This window comes from Pseudophryne corroboree, chromosome 4, assembly GCF_028390025.1.
Source record: "Pseudophryne corroboree isolate aPseCor3 chromosome 4, aPseCor3.hap2, whole genome shotgun sequence".
In the NCBI taxonomy this organism is placed as follows: Eukaryota; Metazoa; Chordata; class Amphibia; order Anura; family Myobatrachidae; genus Pseudophryne; species Pseudophryne corroboree.
In genome coordinates, this window is record NC_086447.1 from 383,246,460 (window position 1) to 383,263,719 (window position 17,260).

The 17,260-nt window shown below is 38.4% G+C and overlaps 1 protein-coding gene and 1 pseudogene across 1 annotated transcript in view; both read right to left on the reverse strand.

Moving 5' to 3' along the window:
• Positions 1–17,260, reverse strand: part of CSMD1 (CUB and Sushi multiple domains 1) — a 2,470,978-nt gene that overhangs the window by 1,798,801 nt on the left and 654,917 nt on the right.
• LOC134913703 (5S ribosomal RNA) lies at positions 4,924–5,042 on the reverse strand (annotated as a pseudogene).

Below are 17,260 nucleotides of genomic sequence, written 5' to 3' on the forward strand. Positions count from 1 at the left end.
GCCATCACTTGGCCAGAGCACCTAATGTCAATAGCAGTGTCCATTCCACATGCAACAGATAAATGACTTCCAGCTTTAAACTTCTGAAAGATTATTGCACATGCATGTCAAATTATAATCTATCTTTTCCACACATCATGTTGATTTCTATAGTATCATTAATGGCTATGATATAGCTCAATAAGAACAAGATAATAATACAACTTTCCAGCTATACAACAAAACACTTGAGAATTTAAGTATATATTTTATTCACATACAGTATACATCAATCTAAATGTTTTGTTTCATTATAACATGTGCAAATCATACATGTTTACATAAGCAATATTTCCCACATGACTACATGCCAGCCAGCAGACATGCCAGCATAATTACAGTATATACATATGGGAGCTATTCATCTAATCATGTGTGAGCAACAGCAGGTATGATGAGTTTGCGCGCATTGCTGCTGCTATACTCTTGCATAAGAACTGCTGACATATATTAACACATTTGTGTGCATGAAGATGATCATTAGCAGCTGTGTACAGAAAGCCATACATAAGCCCCTCTATCTTCAATTCTTATGCTTACAATCTCCCACATACTTAAGTTCCAATACATCTATTTAGCAAAATCCAATTCCAACTTTTGAAGAAGAACAATTTACTTGAAAATTGTCCTTTGTACCCTCCCTTGTATCCTTCCTAGCATGGTATGTAGCACCATGTCCTCAGTCTGCACTTTTACCTTGCTTTACATCTGAGCTTTTAAAATCTAAATAGAAACATAAACCAATTGCACTAAAGTCATTCAGAAATAATTTCATTATATGACAAATTGATTGACGAATAATGTTCTCATCAGTGATATCAATAACACAAGAACAGCAATGTGATCTTGCATGTTCCACATGATAAGCTTACTAAAAATATGAATCAAGAGGTTATTATCATTAAAAAACAAAACATACTTAATTACAGAGGAAGGGATTGTGCATTAAATATACCTAGGCTCCAGAGATGGTAATGGGAAGCAAAAGGTCTTATGGTCTTCGTTAATGCTATTGGGAACCAAGTTTGCAAAATGTATCTTCCTATCACAGACCGTCCCCTGATTTTAGTATCACTGTGATGCCCTAGAAGAAGAGTAATTATTGAAACAGAGAAGTTGGTTAAGTAAGAAGTTGTGTCCTAGCATATACTGTACCTATGGCCTTACCTAACTGTAGGCAGGTGTACTCTAAAGACCTTTGACTGTGTAATCATAAGAGGGCTATTGCTGACTAGAAAAGCATGGCATACTAAGACTCCTGGCAATGGAAGATTGCCAAGAACTATCAGTGGTAAATGTACTTGTCTAGGATTATTGACAATGTCAGTGCATCCTGTCCAAGTATTGTCAGTCAAATGAACTGACAAGTATCTCCAACAGTGCCCGTAGCTGCATACTCTGCAATTTGGACAATAAAGTTAACGTGTACTTTTGAACTTTTTGGATGCTGGTCTCATCACTTTATCTGCATGAAGGTTTGACAGACTATCATCACATGTCAATTATGGATGTTATTCTGTGCACCCTGGTCATGGCTACATGCTATAGTGTGCATGGGGCATGGAGCTAGTATCCTTGGTTATTAACAGTATCCCAAGCCAATAACCTTCTGGGGTGCTAGCTTCACACAAAGAACATTACAATATTTTCATTTCAATTTGGAAATGAATGGATGCAAATGCCAATCAAATGTTTGCTCCAAATGTTTGCTCCATCTGGAAAATGGAGGACAATTGGCACTCACGCAAGTTGGTTAAATCAGTTTGATTTAAGCAACTTGTCTAAATAGGTTGGGTATGGTATGACGGCAGCCGGGCTCCCGTCCGTGAACGTACCAATGCCAGGATCCTGGCTGCCAGAATGCTGTGTGGGGGGGGTGGAGTATAAAGCAGTGAAAATAGTAGAGAAGTGTGTCAGTGGAGAAGTTGCCCATGGCAAAGAGTCAGCTTTGAATTAACATTTATCAAGTGCATGCTATAAAATAAATGTCATGGGCAACTTCTCCACTGGCACACTTCTCCACTCTTTTCACTGCATCATACATCTTCCCTATTGTACCTAATTGGGATGGGTTGTCTAAGGTGCATTAAAGACTTGCAAAGACCAAATGTACAGTGTGCCTGTGCTTGTTAATGCACTTTTATTTATTTGTCTGTATTGTATATTACTGCTTGTACCATAATCATAAAAAATGTAAAAGCATTTCATACTAATTGGCTATATATAAATATATATATATACCTACATGCATCATAATTAAATAAGACTGATGTATCTGTACAGGTATGTTAGAAACAAAGATTTTGTAGAGGGAATATAAATGTTAATAATAAATCAATAAAAACATGAAGATATATAGTAATATATAGATTTTAGTCAAATTTATTGTAATGTATTTAAAGAAACTCTAGAGAAAATAAAAGATGAATGATGCATTTCAGAAAGAAAAATCATGATATGTGATGCCATCTAGTGTTGGCTCGCTCACATGAAAATCACTTTTGTTTACATTAATCTTAAAGACCTAATAACATTATAAAATGGTTACAGTAAATGCAAAATAAATGTAAAAACTAGAATTTTATTTGCACTCTAGTACTATAGATTACATTATGGGTCATTTAAATTACTATATAAATTGTAAACACTATAACTACCTCACTGTTAGAACAGAAAGGAACACAGACAACATCAACAAAACATACATACTTGTAGATAAATGAATTGCATTTTATTCCAGTTTTTGGTTTGTAATAATCATAGCTCGGGAATTTATTGATGAAATAATAATAATAATATTAATAATAATAATAATAATAATAATAATAATATTAATAATAACAATAACAATAACCCAATAAAAATTATAAATGTGTGTTTCCCTTTAATGTTAAATCATTGTAAAATATTAAATAAAAGATTTGCTGTATTTATTCTGCATAAGAAGTTGTTGTACTTATATTGTTAATATTTCTTACTGCACATATCAATGTATTAGAAAGATACACAAAGCACACCAAGGAACATTAGCAATAGGATGTGAACAACTACATGTTAGTAGAAAATTCAGAGATCTTAGTTACATATAGTTGAAAAAGTATGGTTAAGCCTCCTGGCCAATGTCAAGGCTTTTCTGATACTGGAGGTCCCTACACTGCATGATAACAGTGCACACTCTGGGCCATATAATTGTCTACTGTAAGGCTACAAGGGTAATAGCACATACTGTACAAAAATATATCGAAATTGAGAGCCAGTTTATCAGGAGTAGTCCTTAGGTCCTTCAATGGCACTACAGGAACCAACATGCTCCCATCTTTGCCTCTCTAAACTAAGTATAAAATGGAAGCTGCTCATTCAAATTAGTAATAATAATAGTAAAGATACACAAAACAGATTTTTCCCAAGCATACCAAGGGGCATTAGCAATAAGATCATATGTAAATGTATTGTCATTTTATGTGTCAGTATTGTACTATATAGCAAGTTTATGTAAAAGTTTTATAAATATTTTTACCTATTTTTGTGTGTTTTGCACTTTTTTCATCAACCAAAATGTCTGACATAGCTTATCAAGATCATTTGTTTTATTTGTACAATTAAATAAACCTTTATTTTGCTTATTAGTCCATGCCAAACAAGCACACATCATGTTTTGTTTATTTAAATGACATGTTCATCAGGAATTTATTTCTGTAGATACAGTATACGAAATATTACATACTTTCATTTGGATAGATATGTATTTTTTGGTATTTGTGTTGATTACATTTATAACTAGTATGGTGGGTGAAAAAAGTGTGGCACCTGTGGGATTGGTTCTGAACTGGACTGGGGTGACAATGTTTCTTATTGGAATTATTGTCAGGATGTCCAACATAAAAGTTAGTTATTATACCCACAGGGGGCGTGAGCAATTACACCTGTTGGTGGTGCTCCCAGAGTCAATAGTATTGGTCAAAAGAAAAAAAAGGAAAGATAGATTGTTTGTTGGGGCATGCTTAATACAGTAATGAAAAAGATTAAAAAAATTACCTTTTAATCAATTATTTAAAAAAACAGTAAGGTTACACACAGGAATTTACAAGGATAAAGTTACTCAGTAAAAATTAGAATGAGGTGAGCTCCTCAAATGGACCCTCTAAGGGGGTAGCATGTAGTCTATAATGATTTAAAGATTAATTTTGAGGTGTACAGTATGTAATATAGATGAACAACGTAAGGTGAAAATATATCAGTTTCTTAATTGTGCTAACAGATAATTACTCCTGGTTGTAAACAAAGTTCTGTCAAGAGAAAGGGCTTGAATGTCTGCATGTTGGATGGGATAGACCTATACGCATACCTCCCAACTGTCCTGATTTTTGCGGGACACACCCTGTTTGGGACTGTCCGCTGTCCCACCCACGGGCCACAGTGTCCTGTGGTGGTGGTTGGGGGGGGGCAGTTGGGAGTTCTCCTGTCACTCTGCACTGAGCAAATCAGCAGTGAATAGATGCTGTGCACATGTGCTCAGTGTCTCTTCACAGGAGACAAGAGGGGCATGCCAGCAGCTCAGAGCACTGGCCATGCCCCCACTGTGATGATAATGGGAGGTGGGGCAGGTGGACAACACATTGCCACACAGCCATGCCCACTTTTACAGAGACCACACCCCTTTGATTGTGGGCGTAGCTTTGCCGCACAGAACTGTCCACCACCTCCATAATTTAAAGTTGGGAGGTATGCTATACCTATTGATGGAATTGTAGGTAATAAGTGTGGGGTCTATACATAGAGAAAGTAATGTAAAAATGTGCAGGGCTACCTTCTGGTAGAGAGGATAGAGTAAAAGCTTAGATTTAGGGTTTCTCCACTGCTTCTGCTTTCTGTGTCAAAATTATATAATTACTGCACCTGGTATTCCTAGGTGGTCTCCAATCCAAGTACTGACCAGGCCTTTCACTGCTTAGCTTCCAAGACCAGATGAGATTGGGCGTAGCCAGTGAAGTATGGCAGTACTGATTATAATTTTACAGATGAAAGAGCTCTACTTTTTACTGAGTAACTTTATCCTTGTAAATTTCTGTGTGTAACTTTACTGTCTTTTTAATAATTGATTAAAAGGTAATTTTTAAATCCTTTTCATTACTGTGTTAAGTGCGCCTCAACAAAGAGTCTTTCTTTCCTCTCTTTCTGGGGGGTGTAAAAAAGTGAAAACTTTTTAAATATAAATGCTGCTTTCATTAACTTGATTGAACCCCAAAAAACATATCACATGATTTGTTCTGCTTCTTCTAATGTTTACATGTCTACATTTGGAGGCCTATTTTTCAGGCCCTAACTGCTGTCTATGGAGATGGACATATTGCCCAATTTATCAACATTTTTGTCGCTTACCCCAGCTAGCAATTACCTTCAGATGGTATTTGCTACCATTTCCCATAGGTAAACCTCCATCTTTATCATGTGCACATGGACATCCAAATGTTAATGCAAAGTGGGGGTCATTCCGAGTTGTTCGCTCGTTGCCGATTTTCGCTATACTGTGATTAGTCGCTTACTGCGCATGCGCAAGGTTCGCAGAGCGCATGCGCTTAGTTATTTTACACAAAAGTTAGGTATTTTACTCACGGCATAACGAAGCTTTTTCATCGTTCTGGTGATCGTAGTGTGATTGACAGGAAGTGGGTGTTTCTGGGCGGAAACTGACCGTTTTCTGGGAGTGTGCGAAAAAACGCTGCCGTTTCTGGGAAAAACGCAGGAGTGTCTGAAGAAACGGGGGAGTGTCTGGGTGAACGCTGGGTGTGTTTGTGACGTCAAACCAGGAACGAAACTGACTGAACTGATCGCAATGTAGGAGTAGGTCTGGAGCTACTCAGAAACTGCTAAGAAATTTATATTCGCAATTCTGCTAATCTTTCATTCGCACTTCTGCTAAGCTAAGATACACTCCCAGAGGGCGGCGGCTTGGCATGTGCAATGCTGCTAAAAGCAGCTAGCGAGCGAACAACTCGGAATGTTGGCCTGTGTTTTCCTCTTAGATGGGGAGTCTTTCACCTCTAAATTTAGGTAGTACCAGAAAATTGGAACGAAAAAAACCCTCAAACTAAAAAACATTGAAGTCATTATGTGCTTGGTAAAACCCTGATAAATAGTATATAGATCCCTTGGTATTTATTGTATGTGTATGTGAGTTTTATTATTTATATTTATTTTATATTTCACTTTAACTTTATATTTTTAAATACATTTTTTTAAAACAACTATTATTGGGGGGGTCTATTGCAGAGTCATATATAGACATTGTAAACTGTAACTTCTAAATATTGACCAAGACATAGAGTGTACATTTTTAGCAGTGGAGTTGCTAAGGGTTGTTAATTGTACTTACTAGTAGTCAAAAAACAAGTTTCATATGAAAAATAATGGTGTAGATAAAGATCACAAAATATAAATATTATACTGTATATAATATAAAAAATTATATTTACACGATTAGTTATTTACAGTACAGTAGCTGTAGAATCAATTTTGTCAGTTGATGAGTTGACTTTGGGGTATGTATAGTATGACTTACATTTTACCACCAAAAAGTTTGATTTTTTTTTAACTACACATGGTTTGTTTTTTTGTGTGGAATGTAGTAAAAATGTCTTGCAGAACATGACCCTGAAAAGACAAAATAGTAAAATGAGAGCATAATGTACAGTACTGTATAAATTAATTTTTTGGGTTGGGACTCAACATTCTTGAATTTCAATGGATTTCCCACAAAATAGTGTTACAAATGAAATCACTATGAATATATAAATGGGAGAATATTCCTGCTAATTACAGTTAAGGCAATAAAGACTGTAGGCTTCAAGACAAATTATGGCGGAGTCATCATCTAATAATTATTTATTTATTATTATTTATTTATTTATTTATTTATTACCAGTTATTTATATAGTGCACACATATTCTGCAACGCTTTTATAGAGAATATTTGCCCATTCACATCAGTCCCTGCCCCAGTGGAGCTTACAATCTATATTCCCTATCACATGTACACACACACATTCATGCTAGGGTTAATTTTGTTGGGAGAAAATTAACCTACCCGTATATTTTTGGATTGTGGGAGGAAACGGGAGTACCTGTAGGAAACCCACACAAGTACGGGGAGAATAAACAAACTCTATACAGTTAGGGCCATGTTGGGAATCAAACCCATGACCTCAGTGCTGTGAGGCAGTAATGCTAAACATTACACCATCTGTACAGTAGCAGCGTGGGTTTTATGAGCATTATAATATACTGTAATATAGTATATTTGTTTAACTGATATTAAGATATGTGATTTGTTTATGTATGTTTAAGTACGTTTATGTAGGGATACGTCTGAATTACTGGCGGACGAGATGCCAACTGTCATGATCCCAATAGTGGGATCCCTTCCACCAGAATGCTGGCAGCAGGGTGAGCACTAGAAAGCCCCTTGTGGGCTCGCTGCGATCGCTACACTGCGGGCACGGTAGCTTGCCACAGGTTATATTCTCCCTTTATAGATGTCATGGAGGGAGAATAGCCTGTGTCACTGGTATTCCAGGGGCGACATTTCACCTTATGTTGGGATTCCAGCGTCAGTTTTGTGACCGCCGGGATCCCGACTGGCGGTATTTCAATAGCTTCCTGTATGGATATGTTTTCTACAGGTTTGTCACAAGGATACTTCATCTGGTAAAAAGATTTCTGCTTTTACAATGCCCTTGCAACATGAAACATTGTGCTTTGATGAATGATGTACGTATATGTGACAATGTATGCAGTAGAGTCTAATCCATGATTTGCTATCTTTTGTAGTACTGGATATTGGAATTTGAAAATTTTGTTAATACTACTTTTAATCTGCATACGATACATTCACCTTAAAAAAAGCCAACATTAAAAAATGTCAATTTGTGAACTTACAAAAAGATTTTTCATGCAGTGGCCTCTATAGGTGTTCAATTGATTCCACCACATAGTGAATGTAGCCTGACCAGATTTTGATAGAGATCATTAATTTGTATAAAAAACATGCTGTTTTGCACAGTGAATGGTTTTCAAGTGCTGTACAAACCTTATATACTGTACTGTGCATTATTGTTAGCCCATATTGTACTGAAAAACTGTTGATAGCATTACAAACAGATCAGTGATCTGTATGAAATATGTAAAACTGCATTTATCACCTGTTGAATATTCCTAAACATAGTATGACACAGACTGTGCTCTACAAATTGATTCTCATCTCAAGCTGTTTAGGATCCTTATTACATCAAGTTTACTACAAACTTAACATTAATTAAGGTGTGTACACAGGGTGAGATAAATCTGTAAGATTTTGATTATATAATAAAAATCTTAAGGAAAGTTAGTGCACATCTCAAGGTGTTAGGCAGCTTGCGATTTGCTCCCGATGTGCACTCCCACGGGGTCAGTATATTTTGTACAGGAAAGGCAATCTTGACAATCTAGTGTACTATCTAGTACAAGCTATAGTCAAAACTGGCACTTAGTCAAAATCATACATAGACAAAATCAAAAGTACAGATAGTCAAAATCTGTGCTTTCTGGGCTCTGGGGGAGTTCAAGGGAAATCGCAAAGTCAAAATCGAGCATAGCAAGGATCTCACCACATGTACACACCTTTACTTTTATGTAGCAAACTATTCCACTTTTACTTTGTTGATTATGCAGAAGTGTGGACGGAACAAGCCTATCCCCATTTCATTTCCTTTGAGTCCCAGCTGAAGGACTTTGCAAAGAATCATGGAGAGAGTTAAGGATTTGCCTGGCCTACAGGTAGTGGGGCAAGGTCTGGTACCGTTAAGAGTGAGCGTGGCGCTTTGTCCTGCACTATGTCTTTTAATGTATTTTTTTCCTTTTTTTTAATAGCTTGTAACAATATTACCATATTATAATCAATTTGGTCATATCACAATGTTACGTTTGTATCTACTGTAGTGTGTATGATGTCTTCAAATGATGCTTGTGCTTCAATAAAAAATATATAAAAAAAAGAGTGAGCATGGCTACATCTGTATGTGTAAAAGCAGATTGCACTAAGCCAAATTAGCTAAAATGTGCCCCTTAAATAGTGATCTACTGTACATGTAAATGTTTTCTAACCTTATGTTACTCCCTAAATAATGTACCTACGTATACATAAAATTAAAACACACATTACTCCCCCAAAAAAATTATACTCCAAAATTATTTATGTAAAAAAAACACAAACATTTTTTTTTAAAACAGTTTACTTAAACAAACTTAAATTAACAAATTAAAACAAAATAAGAAAAGAAAACAATAAACCTGAAAATAATGTAAAACAAAATAAAAATCTCCCTGCCCATTTTGGCTCCCCCCTATGGGTACGGACACTACGCCATGGGGGTTCCCCTGGTGAGGCAGTCTGTGAACTGGTCTGGAGGGTGCTGACCATTGAGGTTGACATCCCATTCTGCAGACTTCTTGCCTGCTTTTGTTCCTAGTTGGCTGTGTGTGCTCCTGCATCACCTGCAGCTGTTCCCGAGTCAGCTGTGACCACTTCCTTGTGTCCTTGGCTCGGTCACGGGTAGCCTGTGTTAGGTCTTGCAGGCGATGTAGTTCTCTACACTGGGAACACTGGCATGTTGGGTGGACAGTGGTGGATGTGGCTGTTGTGGCACAGGTGGCGTAGGCTCCACAGGAGTGAGGATGATGACAAACTCTTCCTCATCCTCCTCCCCCAATAAATATGCCACCAGCACTGGAGTTGGCAGAACCAGAGGTGCTGGTGGTGAGGACAGCGGCACTGCTGACAGCATATGAGAAGGACCTGAAAAGGAAACAAAACGGAAAAAGAAATATAATTGTAATGCACAATAAATTATTTCCACACTAATTTGGCTCACCTACCAATGCACATGTTAAATAAAACCATGCTAGCTGACAGGTGCATTCTGTTTGGGCAGAATTAAATCAAGATAAAAAACTCACAATGTAAGCATTGTTTTTAAAGTGTATTTTCAAGGGCTCTTTTATTTTAACTTAATACTTCAAATATCAGTGTGTTTTAAGTAGGTTGCTACAAAATATTCACTGATATGGTTGTGTCAAAATTGTTTAATGTTATGGTTGCAGGACTTAATATGTCACATTTGGAAATTAATTAAGATTATATGTGTATGACAATATACTGTGCTTACATACACCTGCAGAACCATGTGTGCAATGTGTGTAATATGTGTGTTTTTTTCTTTTGCCCACACTTACCATCCTCTTTGTCTGCCGCTTGCCACCACCTTTCCTGTGAAGTAATATGCTGTGGCGCAGCAGCTTAGGAAAAATAAATGAAAACATTTAGTGATGTTTAAAAGGTATTAATATTCAAACATATTAAACAGGGTGCATTCTGCATTATAAATGAATCCTTACAAATGTGCTAATGGCTTGGAAAGACAAATACAGATTGTTGGGTTATAGTCTGCACATACTGTACAGTAGCACACATTAACAAATTACCCATACTTACTCTGGTCAGGCAGTCACACAGTCATACCTTACTAGACATAACAATTACAGGATTTACATACATAAACTTTTAACCTCTTCAAGGATAGTGCCACATATTTTTTAAAAGCATTTATACATAGTTTTAAATGCATTTTTCTCACCTTTTAAAACAATACTTTAAACTACAAAGTCCACTTTTTAAAAAAAAAATGATGTTTATAGGGATATAAACTAAAAAATGTTTGAAAATTAATAATAATGTTTTGCATATTATTTTGTATATAAAGAGGTAAAAAAATGTTGGCACTTATTTAGGTTGTTACAGTTATAAGGTTTTTTTGTTGTGTTTACTTACAAGGACAAGGTGGTAATGCTGGACGGTTCATATCCACTACATGAAAACCAGGAAGCACCTCCGAAGGGATTATCTGTTTGAGCTCCTCCTCAGATGATGTGTAGTGGACCAGTGCTGCATGTCCTCCTCCTGTCCTGTGACCCTCACAGTGCTCCTCAGCCATACGCCTTTCAGGACCATCTTGATGTTGCTAAATCTCTTCTTGACATAAGAGAGGCCCCAGCGGCAGGAACTCACTGTGTTTACTGAATCCTGGATTGACATCCACATGGCATTCTTCCAGGATGCAGGGGTTTTTAGTGCCTGGGCACCCAGCAGGCATGGGAATACCTGCACCATGGCATAGCACAGGGCACAGTTCTCATTGAATGAGAATTTGACATTGCACTCTGTCTTCATCTTGACAGGTGCAAGTGTAGCAGTCTCCTCCTCATCACTGTCTTCCACAGCACTGTGCTCCACCTCCTGCTCTTCACTCTCTGCATTATACTCAGGCTTGCTGGGACATGACCTCCTCCTCCATCATCCTATCTCTGCCAACTCTGCTGGTTGTCATGCCTCCTCAAATGCTCAAAAAAACACTCCAAAATTGCCAAAACAATCTCTTGCTCTCATTCTCTCTCTCTCTGAAACATCTCCTCCTCTCAAAAATGACTTCTGCCTATCAAAGGACAAAATGGAGGATCTAGGATTTATATAAGGTGTGTGATGCTTAAATCAGGGGACTTTTGCGTGCCAATGGGTGACTTTCTTTATCACTGTGTAACTCACATAATGAAACTTGCAGTCCTGTTGGTCTACACACTTGGAAGCTTCCTGGTCTGAGAACTTGCAAGAAGTTTCATGCGAGTTTTATTTAGTACTGAAAATATAGATCCCATTACATTGACCAAGTTGCAGGATATACTCATTATAATGTACACGTTTGTGAGCGTTTTACCGCATGTTAAACTTTGACCCTATTACATTTGGCCCAGTATACCAATGTCAGCAGAGATACAGCCTCTAGAGGCTAGAACCTTGAATTTGAATACTGACATATAAAAATCTACTGCCAAAGACTTTACTATTTACTCCTAGGTTCACAATATTGACACCATAATTCACATGATATGCCTGAGTCAGAAATTTTTAACATAAAACCTGTTCTCTTTTACACAACCCTGATAAAGATCCAAATGTTTATGGTAGTTATCTTCCTGTTCCCATTATAAATAATGATATTAAGTTATTTTCTGAACATCTATTCACTAGACTAATCCCAATCTTTGCATCATTAATCCAAAATTACCATTTTTCCAGGAAGAAAAATAGGAATAATTCAAGGAGAACTATTAATCTTATCCAAAAAAATGATTTAATTTAAAATACCATCCTTACATTTCCCTAGCAACAAAAAATTAGATGGATTTTGTTGCACTTTCTATTCTCCGCTTTGGATTACTCCTCGACGGCATTCCTACTATCATGACGCCAAATCCTTCATGTTCATCCTTCATTTTTGGAAGGGACATTCTATCAGGGTAGGCAAATATGAGCTGGGTGCACGGGAGGCAGGTCCTATAAGTCTCCGGACACCATAGCAATGTCATGCCTGTATCCACAATAGTTCTGTCCTTGCCCCTTGTGATGACCAGACTGGGCCTGGCATCACATAGAGTAATGAGAGCAAATCTACCTGATATAATATGATCTGACAAAAACTGCCTAGGCTGAAGCTGTTTTCACATTCACACTTTTTAAATTGTTGTTGTTAATATTATATTATTATTATTATTATTATTATTATTATTATTATTATTATTTTAACCATGAATTATCAAATTGTTGTTGTTGATGATGATGATGATGATGATGATGACTGTTGTATCTTTACCTTGGTCATATCAATATACATTAAAAACATACTGTATCTTTGGTCAGCTAAATACTTACATATTACAATATTCTAAATTGCATGGCAAACAGAAAGATAACAAAAACAATTTAGAAATAATATCAGTAATACACCATTGACCTGCTTTTTTCCAATAAAATCTTGTAATTTTTCAAGCCTGGCAAGAAGTCATATTAATGTATGCTTCCTGTTATGTACATACTGTAGGTTGATTGACCAGACCATTGTAACAATGATATTAAATGCATTGCAAGAGAAATAGATCAAAGTCTCTTTCCTTCTATCTTTCATAACAACTTGTCTACAAAGATAAGTGTCTGATGTAATCAAAAGCTATTTTAAATAAATGGTGGGTGTTACTTTGACCCTGAGAAGTGAGTGAACTACTTATTTAAGCAGTTTTCAACAAAGAACAAAATTTAAGAAGTTTGATCAGCAGGAAAAGAAAAATTAAGACATATGAAGCTTTTAGAGAACTATGTAAGTGAATGTAATGTTTACAATCATAAAATATAATATTTTTGTATCATGAACAGAGGTTCAATGTTATTAATTACAGAACCAGCTTTTGATCTATTAAATACAATGCTGGATTGAATTAGTTATATGAGAAGTATTATTACAGAAAATAAATTGTTTGCAGGTGGAAGCATGACAATGTAGATTGCTATAGAGCAGTGGTTCTCAAACTCGGTCCTCAAGACCCCACATGGTTCACATTTTCCATGTCACCTGGCAGCTGCACTGTGTATCTCCAACTGTCACATTTTAAAAATCTGCAGGTGACCTGCAAAACATGAACCATGTGGGGTCCTGAGGACAGAGTTTGAGAACCTGTGCTATAGAGTATTGACATGGGACTTTGACTGTACTTTGACTTTAACTTTGACTGTAAAGTCCACATTCTACAGTAATTGTCTAGTAAAGCAAATAGCTACGAAAATGCTCTGGACTGAAATCAATCATCATCCTAGTATTATGTGTAGGTTTATACTGTAAGTATTTGGAATGTTATTTTGCTATACTGTTTCTGGTTATTATGTACATATGAACAAACCATTTGGATTAACATAGGGATTTAGCTCATAAAATATTGGGTTTATGCAATTTATGTAGTTAGAGACTTCAGAAAAAATCCATAAAAACTCTTCAGCTGATTGCAGTACAGTGAGGCAATAGGAAACAGGTGCCACTCAAGCCAAACCACTACAGTGTGATATGTTTTGGGAAGTTGGCTTCTTTTTGGTGTCCAGTGGTGTAGCAGCGGAAAAGTAGAGAGAGTCTACCTCACAGAACCATTTTAAGAAAGCAGGCAGCACCCTGTCGTAGAAGTTGGAGTATTAATGTTTATTTTTCTAACTTAACCCATTATATATCATTATATGTTGTTGGACTTTATAGGGGGGGATTCAATTCAGTGTGATGGTCATGCATGGTCATGATTAGTTGGGCATAGGCACTTTATGGCCACAGTAACATCACTGATGTCTTCCTGCTATCCACAGAGGTGCATAGTACTGGGCTACCATACTAAGCAGTAATGTGTTCAGCTGAACATTGTGGTGGTATTTCTTGCTGAACTGTATTTCATCTTAAAACTACTGTTAAGGGTGCACATTTTTAGACACATAGTTATCCCTGTACATAATTGTAAGACAGAGGAGAGAGCAGGGTAATAATCCCAGGCAGAGGTTTATGAACCAAGGAAAGTATTTGGACCTTCATAATCCACCACTGTTAATATCAGTGCTACAGCCAGTACATTTAAAAAAAGTGGCCCAAATAAGAAAGCATACAAATTACTCAAATTCTGTCACAGCCTCACATGACTAACCTGAAAGGACATATGGGGTACTTCAGATATGATCGCTGCTGTGCGTACCTTCTAGTTACTCCTACCAACTCATACCACCAGAAACATCCCTTACATTCTCTACATTTGAGGTCCATACTATACGCCTCTTCCAACCAGTCCATCTTAGAGTAGCTGTCATTTACCGCCCCCCTGGCGCTGCTTCCAAATTCATCGACAAATTTGCTTCCTGGCTTCCTCACTTCCTCTCTTCTGACATTCCCTCCATTATCCTAGGCGATTTCAACATCCCTATTGACATCCCCACACAATCCCCTGCCTCTAAAATCCTTAACCTCACCTCTTCACTTGGTCTCTCCCAGTGGACCTCCTCACCCTGCCATGTGAATGGGAGCTCACTGGATCTAGTCTTCACTCACCGTTGTGATATTTCTGATTTTTCCAATTCCCCATTTCCCCTCTCTGACCACCACCTGCTTTCCTTTAACCTATCTCTCTCGACTTTCCCATCTCTACCTCCCAAGGCTACCATCACTAAGCGTAACATTGAGGCTATTGACACCACATTCCTTTCCTCCCTGTTTGACTCACTTCTCTCTCCTATTCTCTCTGTCTCATGCCCTGAACAAGCCACTTCCATATACAATGCATCCCTCACTTCTGCTCTTGACTCTGTTGCTCCACCAACCACTACTCACCCTCGCAAATTAACACCTCATGCAAAAATGCTCACGTACTGCTGAGCGTCACTGGAAGAAATCACGCTCTAAGGCAGACTTCCTCCATTTCAAACTTATGCTCTCATCCTTCAGTGCTGCCCTTTCTCTTGCTAAACAGTCATACTTCAAGAACCTCATCTCCTCCCAGTCTTCTCCAACCCCCGGCGCCTCTTTGCCACTCTCAACTCACTCCTCTGCCCACCTCCACCTCATCTCACTTCCTCAATCTCTGCACTTGACTTTGCCACTTACTTTACATCCAAAATTGACTCCATATGTAAGGACATCACATCACACCAGACCATCAGTAACCAGCTTTCTCCCATCCCTTACCGCCCCTCCCCATCCCTCCCACCAACTCTGACATCTTTCTCCCATGCATCTGGAAAGGAAGTCATGGCCCTCATTCGTTCCTGTCCCCTCACCACCTCCCCACTTGATCCTATCCCCTCCCGCCTCCTCCGCTACCTCTCTCCTTCTGCTTTTTCCCATCTTTCCCACCTTCTCAATCTCTCCCTCTCATCAGGCACTGTCCCCTCTGCCTTCAAGCATGCACTCATCTCTCCTATTCTTAAAAAACCTACCCTTGATCCAAACACTCTCTCCAACTACCGACCCATCTCTCTTCTGCCTTTTGCCTCCAAACTCCTTGAGCGTATTGTCTACAACCGCCTAATTTCCTTTCTTTCCTCACACTCACTACTTGACCCATTCCAGTCTGGCTTCCGTCCTCTCCACTCCACTGAAACTGCACTTACAAAAGTATGCAATGACCTCCTGCTACTAAATCTAAGGGACACTACTCTATACTTATTCTACTTGATCTCTCTGCTGCTTTTGACACTGTGGACCATCCTCTCCTGCTGCAAATCCTTCACTCCATTGGTCTGCATGACACTGCCCTCTCTTGGCTGTCTTCCTACCTCTCTGACCATTAATTCTCTGTCTCCTCTCATGACTCCACCTCCCTCTCGCTTCCACTATCTGTAGGTGTACCCCAAGGTTCTGTCCTTGGTCCCCTTCTCTTCTCTCTCTATACATCCTCACTATGTAAGCTCATTAGTTCTTTTGGTTTCCAATATCATCTCTATGCTGATGACACCCAAATCTATCTTTCCTCTCTAGACCCCTCCCCTGCTCTCCTCACTCGTATCTCCAACTGTCTCTCTGCTACCTCTTCCTGGATGTCCCAGCGCTTTCTTAAACTTAACATGTCTAAGACCGAGCTGATCATCTTCCCTCCCTCCCGCATAACCTCCCCTCCTACAATCTCATTATCTATTGATGGCACTACTATCTCCTCTAGCCCCCAAGTGCGCTGTCTTGGAGTAATCCTTGACTCCTCCCTCTCCTTCAAAACCACACATTCAGCACCTCTCACAAACCTGCCGTTTTCATCTAAAAAATATTTCCAGGATCAGACCCTTTCTGACCCAGGATGCTACTAAGACTCTTATCCACTCACTGGTCATCTCCAGACTGGACTACTGTAATCTCCTCATGACTGGCATTCCTGACAAACACCTCTCTCCACTCCAATCTATCCTCAATGCTGCTGCCCGGCTCATTTTTCTCACCAAACGCACTACATCTACCTCTCCTCTCCTACTAGACCTTTACTGGCTCCCCTTCCCCTTTCAGAATCCATTTCAAGCTTCTCACACTCGCTTACAAAGCTGTCATCCACTCCTCTCCCATCTACATCTCTGATCTTATCTCCCTTTACACTCCCACCAGTCCTCTTCGCTCTGCTAATGCACGGCGACTCTCCTGTCTACGGATTACTTCCTCCCACTCTTACCTCCAAGATTTTTCATGTGCTGCACCACTTCTCTGGAATTCCCTACCTCTCCCACTCAGACTCTCCACCTCTCTACAAAACTTCAAACGGGCTCTCAAGACCCACTTCTTCACCTAACCCAGCGAAATCT